Raw genomic sequence first — 14,147 nt, 5'->3', positions numbered from 1 at the left:
ACTCTTTTTAGGTAGTATATCTCAGTTTTTAAATATCCTCTGAAACTTTATTAAAAAAGTTAATTGGAATGAGTCTCATTCAAGAGGCAGCCATTTTCTTTTTCTTTTTTTTTTTTAATTCGCTTGGCTCATACCCCAAAGGAAAGCCTGAAGTAAAAAAGTAGGTTATAAACTGACTTACAGTCTCTTTTCCACTCTGAAGCGCCACGTTTTAAGAACAGTCTAAAATACTGCACTGGAAAAAAAGCACCCCTTCTCAGCTGCATTTCACAATTCACCCTGCCAAGTTCCTTTCCCATGGAAATGGTCTAACTGTTCTGCAAGCAACACAGGTGCAAGTTTCCTTGGGAAGAAACAGAAAGCACACAAGGCACATGTTAAAGCCAATTACAGCGAGCTGGGAGCACAGAAGATAGCATTCACTCAACTGGCACATTTGAACTTATTCTGTACATGCTCCTACTGACCTCTGCATCTGTCTTTTGCCTCCACCTACAGAACAATACTTGAATCATGAGGATCATAACTTTTTATGATAGTGGGAGAACTGCAATATTCTCCAGGAGTTCACTCCACCCTGTACATAAAACTGCTCATAGGTTCAACCATAAAGCAAACTACCTTCTTTGAAGTCTGACTCCAAGCCTCGTGCACGTTATAATGTAGGCCCAAAGAATGCAGCGCATTAACATTTTACATAACCACAGTCATGGAAAGCATCATTTGTTAATCATTTGCTGCAACTGTTGACAAAAACAAGTTAGGTCAGAAAGTGCCTAGGTAACAAAAATCTTTACGGGTTAGCTTAGGTTACCCACAAACACCAAATTCACATACCACCAAATATATTCCAGTCATGCTCCACTTTCCCTGTGGACCATTTGCTGCAGAGCCCATAGCAGCACTACAGTTATCATTTCAACTCTCAGTACAACCATGATTCTCTCCACATTTCTCTCTAAAACAACATACAGACTGCCTCCACGCAACGCAATGCAAACAGCTACAAATCTTACATTAAAAGAAAAAGTCTGCAAATCTAACTACAGTAGCAGTTGCTAGGTTCTATTTAAAAATTCCAATAATTGCCATAATTGGTTTTCTACGGAAGCTCCTTGCTGCAGTGGTTGAATGTTCCTTTCACAGAAGAGAACTTTTAAAACCATAAGGCTGCACGTCTGCAAATAAGCATTTAAACAGCAAGTACTTAAATTCTATGAACAAATCAGATTATGCGTACATACACCACCCCTACTAGGCTTCAAGCAGATGAATCCCACCAGGCCAAACCGCCTTTCAGACTGCCAGAACTATAAGGCGAGGGACCATGCTTCCTGCCGACATGCACTGCATCCTCTTGCAGAGGACCAGCTTTCCCCCTCACAGTGTCAGAATACATCCACTTTAATAAGAAGTCATTTTTCTTAGCAAACGTAAGCCAATGTATGCTAACATGAAGTAGAATTCTAGAGAAGACCATGCAGCTTTCAGCTTTCATGCTCCAGCAAACTGAAGTAAATTCATGGGAACGCCAGGCTCTGAGGCAATACAGAGCACGCAGCACTGCCAGCAGACATCCCATGCACCCTTCCCTGTTCTTACAATCTGCATCTAGTGAACTAGCACCAGACGGACAAAATAACAGCTCTCTGAAGAGACTGATCAGAAGGACTCTTGCTGATTTTAATTACCTGCACTGCTCCATAAGAGTAAATTCTGCCTACAACTATTACTGGTAACATTGTGGAACCAAACCCCATTGTTCTAAATACAGGATGAATCCATAAGGCAGACAACAATCCAAAGAGCTGATCTAATCAAAGACAACAGGCGGGGGAAGAGATGTAGAAGAGGTAACAAGCTATTACTGGTAAGCATAATAGCCACACAATAGCATACCCAGGGCTGCTTCCCCCAAACTCATCACTGGCAGAAACCTCCAAAGCCCTAAGATCCTTCACCTCTCAACGTTACTGCAGCTTTATTCCATTTCCAAGCAGTCTCCTCTCACAAAAAACAAAAAACCACAAAACACAAGGCCCAGATCTTGAGAGGGTGTCAGAGGCGCAGGATGATCTCAGATAAAAGGAGAAAGGCAGGAACAGAAGGGAGGAAACATCCAGAGGTAGAAAAGCTAAAATTAAGAGATGAGAATTCTGGATGAGGAGGACCTGAGGAAGAAGATCAAGACAAGGGCAGAAAGCAGAGAAAAATCTCTAGAATGTAGGGTGAGACCCCCAGGAAGGGAGAGGGACAGACAAAAGGGAGAAGAAGTATTACAGTGAGTGAAGTAGGGGAAGCTAGTAGATAGAAGAGACTGCATAAGTAAATTCAGCATTTTAAGACTACAACCTGTAGCTTTCTAACTAAAAAGCACAACGCAGCACACTAGGAAAAAGCCACAAAGTTGACTTCTTGTCTGATCTTTTCTCCTTTGGATGAGGGCTAACTGAAAGGCAACTCAGCTCTCACCACAAAACAAGTTTAACACCCCAGTTCCAGCGCTAATCACAGGGGAAAGCAATTGAATTCACCACCCACAACACAGAGCAGCTTTGAGTAATATAGGGCACCTCAGATCCCAGTTCAAAAGTCAAAAGCCTTCTGGCTTGCTGGCAAAACTGAGTCCCTCAAAGAGACCAGAGACCTGGACAATCATTGAACGGTACCCTAACATCTGCCAAGAGGCATGCTAGAGCAAGGGCAGAAACTAGAGCAGATACTACAGTCATCAGCTCCTCTAATTCTCAATAAAAAAACTAGCACATTCTCAAATCTTTTCTATGTGAAATATCAGGTGTCTTCATCTCTAGAAGAGAACAGTACCTGTGATTGTGGAAAACGGTAAGCCGTCTTAACTTTAGCCCCTGTTGGCTTAATGGGTGTAAGAGCTCTTAGGAGAGAACCTGAAGCCACAAAGTTGTCTCTCAATCCAATATGCTTGATAGTCAATGCAGAAAAGGAAACGGCATGTCTCTTGCTAATTGTGTAAGCTGTCATGATGGCTCAAGCATTCCTTTGATTTGATGCACTCCGCACAGGTTTTGCTCCACTAGTATCAAATGACAGGGTAGTAGCTGGCCAAGTCACTGAATTGACAAACCACAAAAAGAGCTAGAAGAATGGCTTGAGACTTTGAAGAAATGCACAGGAGTGAAAGGAGCCTTAAGCATGGCCAATCTATTTAGTTAAGTTCTGAGGCCTTCCTGAACTGATAGGGCAAGAAACTGCATGAGCTGGAGTCAAAAGTCCATCTTCAAAGAGCGAGGGTTTCATTTTCAAAGCTGGTTAGCGCATTTAACTCCCTCAGACTGTTCAGAAAGGTAAGGTTTCACACAAAAATACCCAGTTTTGTTCACTGTAGACCCACTGTCTAGCTTGGATAAATGTATCTCCCTGTGCCTAGCTGCAAGATGAAATCAAGGAGACAGTTAGCTGTGGGAAGCAGCCAAATACTGCAGCTAGAGCACAGGCTCCCACAGTGGTATTTAAACTACTGCATCACAGTCACGAACAGGATGTTTATTCCCCCCCCATACACACCTTTCCCCACATCTATTTATATCTCTTCCCTATATCAGCATGGCTAATCTCGTCCATGTATCTGAAGATATAACTACAGCAAAACTTTATACAAAGGCTTACATCTTTAGACCATTTAAAACCTGAAGCAATGGCAGAATGTCACAGTCCACATAGCAAGCTCCGTGTCTTATAACAACACTGACATTTCGTAATCTGCACTTGCCATCATTTTGCGTACAGAGTTGAAAAGAACACACCGAAAGTGTAAAGTCTACTTGAGAGATTACTACTTTTCATGGGATACTGTCACAGCTACAATCAGCAGGATTATCAGAACTGTTACCTTCTCAGTGTATAAGGCAGGTATCAGGAGACCATTCCTAAGGGAGAATTCTTGGAACTTTATCTTGCCTCCTCTTGGATCTAAATACCCTGTAAAAAAAAAAAAAAAAACTAGCCACTTACTAGTACTTCAGAGCTCCTGGTACACCTTGTTTAAGCAGAGCAGGTCATAGGATAGGCTGGAAGGTGTAAGCAGGATATAGTTTTTACTGCTCTGAACTATTGCCCACATAAGCTGATAACACTTTATGTACTAATTCATGCTGAAAAAACTTTCATTGTGTGCTTTATTTAAAATAAAGATGCATAAAGAACTGTGGTTAAGGATTTTATACATTAATATTGAAGTTCTCATTCGTCTGATTTTCCTTTAATGCCGCTCAATTTTTTTTTTTTAAAAGAGAGTTCCTAATTACATATACTTTCATTTCACTGCAAGATATTCAAAGCAGCACATTATTTTCAAAAATCTAGCTTTTTCAGCCTCTTGTTGTACAGGATGCCGAACCTTCAGGGACAGCTTGTTACCTGTGAATTGTAGTTAATTTTTTAGAAGCAAACAACTCCCTTCTTTTGCCATGTTTTGTGATGAAATGTTAATGCCTTCATGGCACTGTAAAAGCAAACGATTTTAGATCTTTTCTATACTGCAAAACTGTCAGTCACTTCAGAAAAATTACAGAGCCAGCTCCCTTCAAAATTGGTGCTTCCCTCCCTGACTACCTGGATCCGTTTAACTATCCTACAGTGACACCCTGCAGAAGCTGATATCATGAGGTGAGAATCTGAAGCCTAGCATTAGAATCAGGACCACCTTAACACTTTTCTTGGAGCAAATCAAAGGCAATATAAGAGGAAAGAAGATGCATTCGCACTGTCCGTATGGAGTAAAAAGGTCAGTTTTCTCAATATGTACTGGAGAAAAGCTTCTTTTATAATCAGTTTTCTAGCCTTTCCATTTGCAAAGTCTTTCTGAAGTTTTTATTGATAGAGAAAGAGACATGCAATTTACATATGAACACAGCTCCAGCCTGAGCGCTCTTACACCTGATCAAGATCTGTAACAGCAGAACCCATTTAATATTTCAGCATTTCCAAAAACATTGAATGCCGTAATCTTTGATTTACTAATATAAAGAAAACATACAATCAATATTTTGCTTCAGTGGAAGATTTATTTCAAAATATTCATCAGACAAGTTTTGTCTTGTGGGAGGGGGGAGGCCGCCTACGGAGTTTCAGAGGATAAATAATTCAATGTATGAACGCCAAGGGCAGTACCGCACACTGAAGCCTTGCACACATCCATATGGCAGGGACAATGCAGACAGTAATATATGCTTCACATCACCACCCTGACAGTGGCTTCAACCCTGACCTAGAAAAAACATCACTTTCTTCTGGCTACAACAGCTCATTCACTCTCAGCCCTTGCTGCCCCACAACATTAAGAGCTATTGCATGCTTTTTGTTTACTTTGTGGTATTGTCTCCTAATTCCTAAGCTTAACATACTGCATTTTTGGCCTCTGCTCACAACAGCCATATTGCAATGAGTAGAACAGCTAAAGCCTTATTCACATGATGAGTGTAACAAGAAAGTGAAAATTAATGAGAGGAGGCACAGGTTTCTGAAGTCCCGTTTAGGCGTTCATGCCTTTTTACTATCAAAACTGCAAGGATCAGGAAAACCCGAGCCAATTTCTCACATATAAACTCTGGCAAGACGACGGCTGTGCCACAAACTGAGAACAAGCATTAAGAGATCAGAGGCCTTTCCTGCTTATAGCATATACTCATAGTTGCTCCCAAGCTACTTCCCTGGATGGTGCTGGACTACAGGGCTCCTTCGAGGAGCTCAAATAGCCACCGAGTCTTAAAAACGGCACCAATCTGCTAACCTCACTGGAAGGTACACAAGCTGTGTTAGTCCTCAATTTCAAAGGACACAGCATAAAGTAGAGCAAGTCAGATGCTGTGACAACACAGGAAAGGAAGAGGCTGGTGTCTGGGAGAAGCCTCGCTTCCCCCCTTCCTCCTCGAACCTCAAGCTTAGCAAGCCTGCAATTGCACTTTGCTGATATTCCCAAAATTAACTGTGAAGTCACCAGCCTGCCCCACTGTTCTATTTCAAGATAATTTGATAATTTCTCTACACCTTAAAATTTTGGGAAAATATTAAAGAATCAAGAGGAAGAATTGTGGGCCCGAAATATCTGCTTATAATTAACTGGACTTTCCAATAGGATTATTTCCTTTTTTGACCCCAATTACTCCTTCAGTTTATTAAAGGGAACTCGTATACACAGAAATGTTAACATCCTAAGAGTCATATAAACAGAAAAAAGTCTGAGGGCACCATTATAAACAGACTTAATGGAAGTCAGTGATTGGGAATGGATCTTGAAAGCTGTCAGATCAAAGCAAGATCTTTCTTGTGTAAGGACTGCATTACCCTTGGAGCCACAGAGCTAATACCATCTATAAAAATATTTTGCTCAAATAAGTTAAGAAACAGCAGCGTTTCATCTGTCAAAAGGTGCGAGTCTTTTATAGGATTAGCCATTTCACAGACAGCATAAAAATTAGAACAGATTTTTAAAAGCCCTCCGCTCAGCTGACACAGACCAAAGTACGTGCTTGCCTTTTTCCACACGGGCTACATTCTGAACAGATTTTTCACTGCTATTAGCATTTAAGCTTCTTTTTTTCTTTTTGTGTTACATACTCGTAAAGGATAACAAATTGGCATCACCTATAACTAGTCACAGATGAAACTAACACTACCACCACCCAGAGTCAAACAAATTTTTTAAATATCCAACAGTTGCAAAAGAAAATATACTAGAAAAAAAAAAACAGTTTTCACATGGGAAAGCTTGAAAATTCCAGGTGCTGTTGAATATACTCAAAAACAGCCTCCAGACCTTAGGCTCCGACAACTCTGTATCCCACTTCATAGCAGGGATTTTGCTTAAGCATACTTCATTAAGCTTATAGCTCCACAAACCTGTATTGTTTAGGATGCTTGTGATTTCAAATAACTTACGATACAAGCTTTTCTTTAACATTTATGCAAGCATTTTTTTTATTACTGTGCATCAGTGACATACATATTGCATAACACCTGGCTGAGAATTTAAGGGCTTTGTACCCTCAGAAAAAGCAACTCCATGCCTCTAATCTGTCTTAAAGGGGGGGGGGGGGGGGAACCAAGTTTAAAAGCTGCATACAAGCCATTCCTGTAAAGCGTCATGCAGACTGTTTAAATTAGATGGGGTGAAACCACATGCAAGTTTATCATGAAACACTAAAACCTTTGCTGTGGAAACAAGAAGTTTCCCTCCACAGCCTTTTACAACTGAAATACATTTAATCCTTGATCATGATGGGGGGAGCAGACAAGCCACCTTTACTAGATCCTCATTAAGTAAATATAATTAGAAAAATAACCACCACGTAAATATTTCCAAGCATTATTTGGTTTGCTGCACTGAGAAGTACTGGTACCTGTCACTACTTGCTATGCATCTACCACCGTAATATCTTAATATGAAGAAAGAATTTAAATCCATAACGCAGACTGTCAAGCCTGAAATTCAGGTAGTCCATACAGAACAGAGAGGAAGTGGGGATAGCCCCGTAAGAAAGCTGTCACTGGATAATTCTACAAAAATGTAATTAACCAACTCCGGTCCTATGAATTTTCTTTCCTTTGAGAAGGACTTGTTCACCAAGTAATTAGAATGTCTCACTGCTGAAAACTCGAGTCATCAGAGCACATATTTTCCTCAAAACAAAACCACAAGGATGCACATTTATACAAAAGTCATGCACTGTTTTGAAATACTGCAGTTTCTTCACAATAGCTTAAGGATCTCTCTAGTTCACCTCACTCACTGCGCAGAGCTAGAACCAACTGAAACCAATATACTATTGTGGGAGCCCCCAAAAAGCAATTATCCCACTTTTATTCCCATGCTTGAGGCACTTCATTAGAGTACTGCCTTGTTTTATTTTATAGAAAAGCAGGAAAAAAAATTAGTACTTCAAACCCACGTTCAAAAGCCACAACATAAAGACAAAGGAAAGAGTACAGATTTAAATGCTGAAAGGACATACTTGTCAAGAACCTTCCTTTGAAGTATTTGCAGGAAACACTGTCATGCAGCCATGTTACAATTACACAGTTAAAATAATCACCTCCAGTTGTAAGTAGTCCATCTGGTTTACTGAAAAGAGAACATTGCTGGTACAGTATTGATTAACACAACTAGTCTTCACTGACCCTAGAGAAATACATTTGTCTGCTCTACTGAGCAGAGGAAAAAGTGGTGCACAACACTGTAAAACACTTCAGTTTGCTCAGAAGCATATTTGGGATTTAGTCAATTAAAACATAAGCAGAAAATAAAACAATCTGAACAGGTTGTCTACCAAACACGAAGGAAGAAATGAACTCCAGTACTTTGCTGAAGGGATTTTTGTTTCATTTTTTAAGTTTCCTTCCCCCATCCAAAACCAATATTCATATTGGACATTCTGTATTTTTAAGTCTGAGAAAATGCTATTACAACATCATAAAAACAAGAAGCAGCACATAAAAACAAATCAATTCACCATTTGAGCCACATTTTTATGAAATGGAGATTGGGACAAGAGTTCATTTTTAAAAGCAGATGCAGAACTGAATGGTAAAAACACCTATACTCAACACGCCTACGGTTTCCAGCCTGTCAAAGCATCTAACCTTTAAATGAGCAGGCCTCCTATAATCTAGGCCTACTCTTCAGAAACAAAGATGAGCAAAAGAGTTGGAATCTGATCAAGTTGGAGAGCAAAAATTGTAGGGCTCGTGTGCTTTCCAAACTCTAAGGAATATGTCCACTGTATAGGCAGCTTCGCCTGTTGTGAATTTTGCAAACCAAACCCTCACCACTTACGCACACAACTGCTCTAGCCAAGTCTGGAGGTGATGCAAGTCCCAGCTAGCCTAATAATACAGGTTCATAGCAAACTCCATGATAGCTTAGACCACCCTTTTTCAGGGAGGACACAGACAAGATGTGCCCTGGCAAGTTTTATACCTTCCCGCACTATCTCCTTTAAGACTGACAAGTTCTCCTCGAAACAACAAGGAAAGAAACCTTGAGCATCTCTGCATAAAAAGCTACAAGCTCCACATACCCCAGACACACCTACGCGAGAGCAGACACAAGGAAGGCCACAGTAACGCAGACAAGGCTCTGCTCTAGGGACAAACACACGAGGGCCGTGAAGTTAACTATGCTGCAAGCACGTTTGAGGAGCGACCCAGATGCACGCAGCTCCAAACAAGAACCACAAATACACACCCACACTAACACAGACCGCCCCACAGAATGAGATCTTCCACTGACTGAACTCTTCCCATGGAAAGAAAACAGGTCACACAGCTTCAACAGTGATGTTTCATAAGCATATTAAACCCAGGTGCTTAAGAATTTCCCTGCTAAGACAGAGGAAGTCAGTGTAGCTCTTACTTTATATTCTATGTAGCATTTTAAAACACTTCTACTGCAGGCCACCACAACCATTTAAAAGCGTTCCAATATACACCTTTAATCTGCCGGTAAACCCATCTTGTAAAAATGCCAACTTTTCCTTTCTAAGTTAATCGAGTCAAATATTTAGTTCCTGGTAGAGCACACACAAAAGAACATATCAATGCCGTTTGAAAACATGCAAGAGTTAATCTCCTTTTGCCTCGTGATGACTCCATGGAATGTTTTTCCCCAGAAAAAGGAAAAAATTGAAGTGATTATATAAAAGTGTTCCATCTTATGAACAAACCAGAAAAAAAAAAAAGAAAAAGACATTTAACTCAAAGTTCCTTTTGTTTCTACAAAATTTCAGCATTTCAAGTCAGTACACAGCAACTACAAAGCATTAGAGTTGCAAGACTTATTTCCAGCTAAATATCTTTGCCTAGACGAAAAAATGGTCTATACCCAATTTCAGAAGCCATCTCAGGAGGGAATTTTGCTTCAAGAACACTGGCTGGAATTTGTTCTCTGCCTATAGGGCCATGTCCCCAGTGGTAAGAGAGTACTTTGTGTACAAAGCCAGGAGGGGGGGAGGAACCCTTTCCTGCAACTGGATATCAAAACAGATCTACAAGCTCAGAGTAGAAGCCAATCCGTAAACACACCAACTCTTGTGCCTCAATGAACAGGCTGATTTTCAAACCGCACGCACACCCCCCTCGCAAGACAGCTGCTCTCTCTGGGAAAGGGCAGAGGGCGTCAAGGGCTCAACTCATCCAGGCTTCTTAGAGGCGAGGGGTGGGGGAGAGCGACGATTTGCCTTTCTAAACATGCAATCAATCTACAGGACTGGGGGAGGTTAATTCTGGACTGCAGAAGTGCAGCTGTTTTGGGTTGGGATTTTTTTTTCCCCCCTTTGCTAAGGGGCAAAGGTGTCGAGCTGCCCCTCCCCAGCACACAAAGGCTTCTCCAAGGAGAAAAAATACCAAGCAATTTAAAGATTAAACTAGAAAATAAATAAATAAGCGCAGATCAGCCAGGCTGGCTGGCGGCAGCTTGGTTCAACTCCATCCTCTCTGCGCACACACGCACAGGGCTAACGCCTACCCGGGGATGATGAAATGGGAAACGGAAATTACCATTTCAGACAACTTTTCTGTATTGTTCCTCCTAGCAAAGCGTTGCTACCCCTTCTTCACCCCGACAGACACGCTCCCCTCCGGCAGGCCTACCGCTGCCCCCCACCCCACGCACAACAGCGGGGCGGAAAGGGGCGCCCCTCGCCGCTCCCAGCCCGTCAGGCACCCCACAGCTCGCAGCGAGCCTCCGCACCCCGAAATACCTGCCACCCCAAAGCTGCCCCCCTGCTGCCCCCCAGCAGCTGCCCGCACCCCCACCAGGCCTCTGCCTCCCCGCAGCCCCTGGGGCACCTCCTTCACACCCCGCTACGGCTCTGCCCTGCCAGCCCCCCCCGAGCCCCTTCCTCACTCCAAATCAGCCGCCTCCCCCAAAACAACCCCACACGCCTGCGTCTCGCCCCCCCGCACCTCCCCCCCGCATCCCCCTTCCCACCAGGCCCCTGCTGCCCCATCCCAGCTCCCTCTCCCCCTGCTGCCTCCTCCAGCCCCCTCTCCCCTCCCACCTCCCCCCGCTGCCTTCTCAGGCCTTGGCCCCTCTCCCCCCGCTGCCTCCCCAGGCCCTGGACCCTCCCCCTGCCCACCCAGGCCCCTCTCCCCTCCCACCTAAATCCCTCTCTCCCTACTGCCTCCTCAGGCCTCAGCCCTTCTCACTCCCCCCACCTAGGCCTCGGCTCCCTCCCCCCCCCCCACTGCTTCCCCAGGCCCCGGCCCCTCTCCCCCCCCCCACTGCTTCCCCAGGCCCCGGCCCCTCTCCCCCCCCCCCACTGCTTCCCCAGGCCCCGGCCCCTCTCCCCCCCCCACTGCTTCCCCAGGCCCCGGCCCCTCTCCCCCCCCCCACTGCTTCCCCAGGCCCCGGCCCCTCTCCCCCCCCCCCCACTGCTTCCCCAGGCCCCGGCCCCTCTCCCCCCCCGCCACCAGGCCCCTCTCCCCTCACCACCCCCCCGCCGCCCCTTACCGGCGCTCCGCGCTCAGCGGGCCGAGGGCAGCCTCGCGGGCGAGCGAGGCCTGCGGCTCCGCCGGCCCCGCCGCATAGAGGAGGAGGAAGAAGAGGAAGAGGAGGAGGAGGGGGCGGCGGGGGAAGGGGCGGCGGCGGCGCGGGGCTAGTGCAGGGGGCGCGGGCAGTGGCGGCGGCGCCTCCCGGCCGCGCGCTCCATGGCCCCGCCGCGCTCGGCCTCGGCTCCCAGCGCTGCCGCCCGCCCGCCCGCTCGCCCCGCCGCTGAGACGCGCCCGCTCATTGGCCCGCCGCATCGGATCGTCCCATTGGCGGAGCGGGGGGCCAGCGCCGCCGCCACCGCGACGTCAGCACGCTGCCGGGCCGGGAAATGGGGGGAGGGTGGGGGGAGGAGAACAAAACAACGCGCTGCAGCGCCCCCCTCCCCGCCGCGCGCGCGGGGGCGGACGGGAGCGCGGGGGCGGGGCCGACGACGAGGAGGGGGGGGGGAGAAGCCCAGCGACGGCCCCCTATTGGCCAACGTGCCCGGACGACGTGGCGGCCGATTGGTTGGCGGGCGTGGGTCATGTGAGCGGCGGCGTTTCCGGGGCGGCCCGGCCGTGGGGTGGCGGTGGCGGTAGTGGGACAGGCCGCGGCCTGGGCCGACCCCGCAGCGAGCGGGGCCCGGGCTCCCGCCGCCCGCGCGGCCCCTGGCGGCGCCCGGGCCTCCGTCCTCCCGCGGGCTCGCAGCCCGCTTACGCTTTCGGGCGCCGCGGCCTTCTGCGGCAGCGAGTCCCCTGCTCGCAGAGCTGAAAGCGCCTCTGCGTGCTTTGAGGGCGCCGCCTGTGGCGTTACCGGCTGCCGCCCTTCTCCGCGAGACGGCAGACCGGGACTCCTCTTTCCGGCCTTGCTGATCAGCCAGGGGACGGCTGGCTCCTCTGCCGTCCAAAACCAGTGGCAGTGTAACACGCTGGCCTGTGAAACGTAGTAGGCGGGCGCCGGGTACGCGTTTGTTTCTGTTTCTGGGGCGGTAACCTCTAGCTAAGGAACAGGGTGGGCGCTGGAGACAATAAGTGCTGGCAGAACTATATGTTATTGTGCTTCTTACTGCAGCTTGTCTGGAGACACCCTGGCATTAACTCAGTATTTTAATCCCATGTTTGCCTCTTCTATGTGTGCTGCACTGCCACAGCGTTTGAACAGACAGTGCGCTACGAATCGCTTTGTGCTTTGGGACCGACTTCCTTAATTACATTCTCATTAAAAGTTCTTGATGCCAAATGTTTGCTTTCACTTTCTGAGCAGTCTCTTAACGAGAAACTCCTCTTGGAAGTTAACTTACATAAACTGTTGTTTTTGTCACTGGCATAGACAGTTCCATGGCAGGACAGAGAAGGAATCGTGCGCATTAATTTGTAGAGCGGGCCAGCTAATGCCCTGGTTGAAACTGAGGGAGAAGCCACTGAAGGAGCGCCACAGCGCAGGGATTGGTAGAGCTTTTGTAAAGACGGATGGTAGAAGAAGGCTGTTGAGTGGGGTTTCTCTGCCAGCCTGGGTGACCCCCGCTGTACGGTGCGGATGCATCAGAACAGACCGTGCTCCTTCTTGGCCCTGGGACAGGTCATTTGCTCCTGACCAGGCTGTGATGGTTGTGCCTATTTTTTTTTTTTTCTGATCCTTTTCCTCTCTGGTTTCAAAAGCTGATTGTGAAATACCCAGAGGCTCTTGTGCTGTTTTTATTTACAAGGTTTCTTTTAATAAAAAAACAAACCCTTTGGCTCGGCAGATGAGGATGTTCATTTGTTTGCTGGATAGGCCTCCTGCCTTTGTCCCACCGGGCTTGTGAAAGCAGCAAAAGCGAGCACGCGCATGCTGCGCTGCTCTGTGCGGAGGAGCAGCCATGTGACTGCTCAGTCCCTGCACTTCAGAAAACACTGCTGGCGCCTTTCATCCTGTTTGGTTGTGGTGGTGCCTCGAGCCCCATCTAATCATGACATCGACTGTGTGCCTATGTGTTATATTTGGTTTGTGAACTCCCCAGCACAAAGGTAACTCAGTGGTGGTAGATCCAGGTACTCAAACACAGCTACCTGTGCCTGAGCTCAGCACAACACTGCTGTAGCATGAAAATACTGGTTATATATCTGATGGAGGGGTCTGGCTTTATACCAAACATCTAGCGCCAGAGCCCCTTTATGTCGTTGAGGTAAACCAAATGCTGCAGTATCCCCCAAGGAAGGATCCTATTTGTGGAGCAGCTCTTCAGCAAGTATAAAATCAGCACGTGTGCACACCACCCCTCCTAGAGCCTGCTGGTGGAGATGCCCTGGAGTGGGGGGAGCGGCCTGCATAGTTGAGACACTGTATTTTATTTCAGATAGGGAGAAAGCGGAGCCCTTGAGGCAGCAGCTCTCCAACCGTTTCTACCAGTGACCTCACCAGTAATTGCTCTGATCTCTTACCTCCCTCTTCCAAGAGTGCGTTCCGTAACTGTGACTGCTTCTCTGGCATTTGCAATTCAATGTCGGATCACACATTTGGCAGAGGCAGCCTAAAGGACTGTTCTCATGCTGAGGATGGCCTAGATGCCAGTAGCCCCCCCAGGAGGAGAAATCTTTTTGCTGGGTTGTTCAGTAGTGATAAAGGAGCGTCTCGGGAGCATGTGTCTGACTTCACTGTTAAATAA

At 46.6% G+C, this 14,147-nt stretch overlaps 1 protein-coding gene across 9 annotated transcripts in view; it reads right to left on the bottom strand.

Moving 5' to 3' along the window:
• ANKRD11 (ankyrin repeat domain containing 11) overlaps positions 1-11,720 on the bottom strand; it is a 170,251-nt gene extending 158,531 nt beyond the window's left edge. For 2 of the 9 annotated variants that reach the window (XM_068956295.1, XM_068956286.1), the window contains exons 1-2: positions 11,486-11,719; positions 3,869-3,957 (exon numbers count right to left, since the gene is read on the bottom strand). The gene's annotated coding sequence lies outside the window, so the exon portion shown is untranslated. Of the gene's footprint in view, positions 1-3,868; positions 3,958-11,485 lie in introns of all 9 variants that reach the window. The other 7 variants (XM_068956288.1, XM_068956301.1, XM_068956289.1 and 4 more) reach the window with 5 other exon arrangements.
• Positions 11,721-14,147: the final 2,427 nt, after the last annotated feature.

This window comes from Struthio camelus, chromosome 10 (genome assembly GCF_040807025.1).
Source record: "Struthio camelus isolate bStrCam1 chromosome 10, bStrCam1.hap1, whole genome shotgun sequence".
In the NCBI taxonomy this organism is placed as follows: Eukaryota; Metazoa; Chordata; class Aves; order Struthioniformes; family Struthionidae; genus Struthio; species Struthio camelus.
Note: the sequence above shows the minus strand (reverse complement) of the source record. Positions and strands in the feature narration are given on the sequence as shown.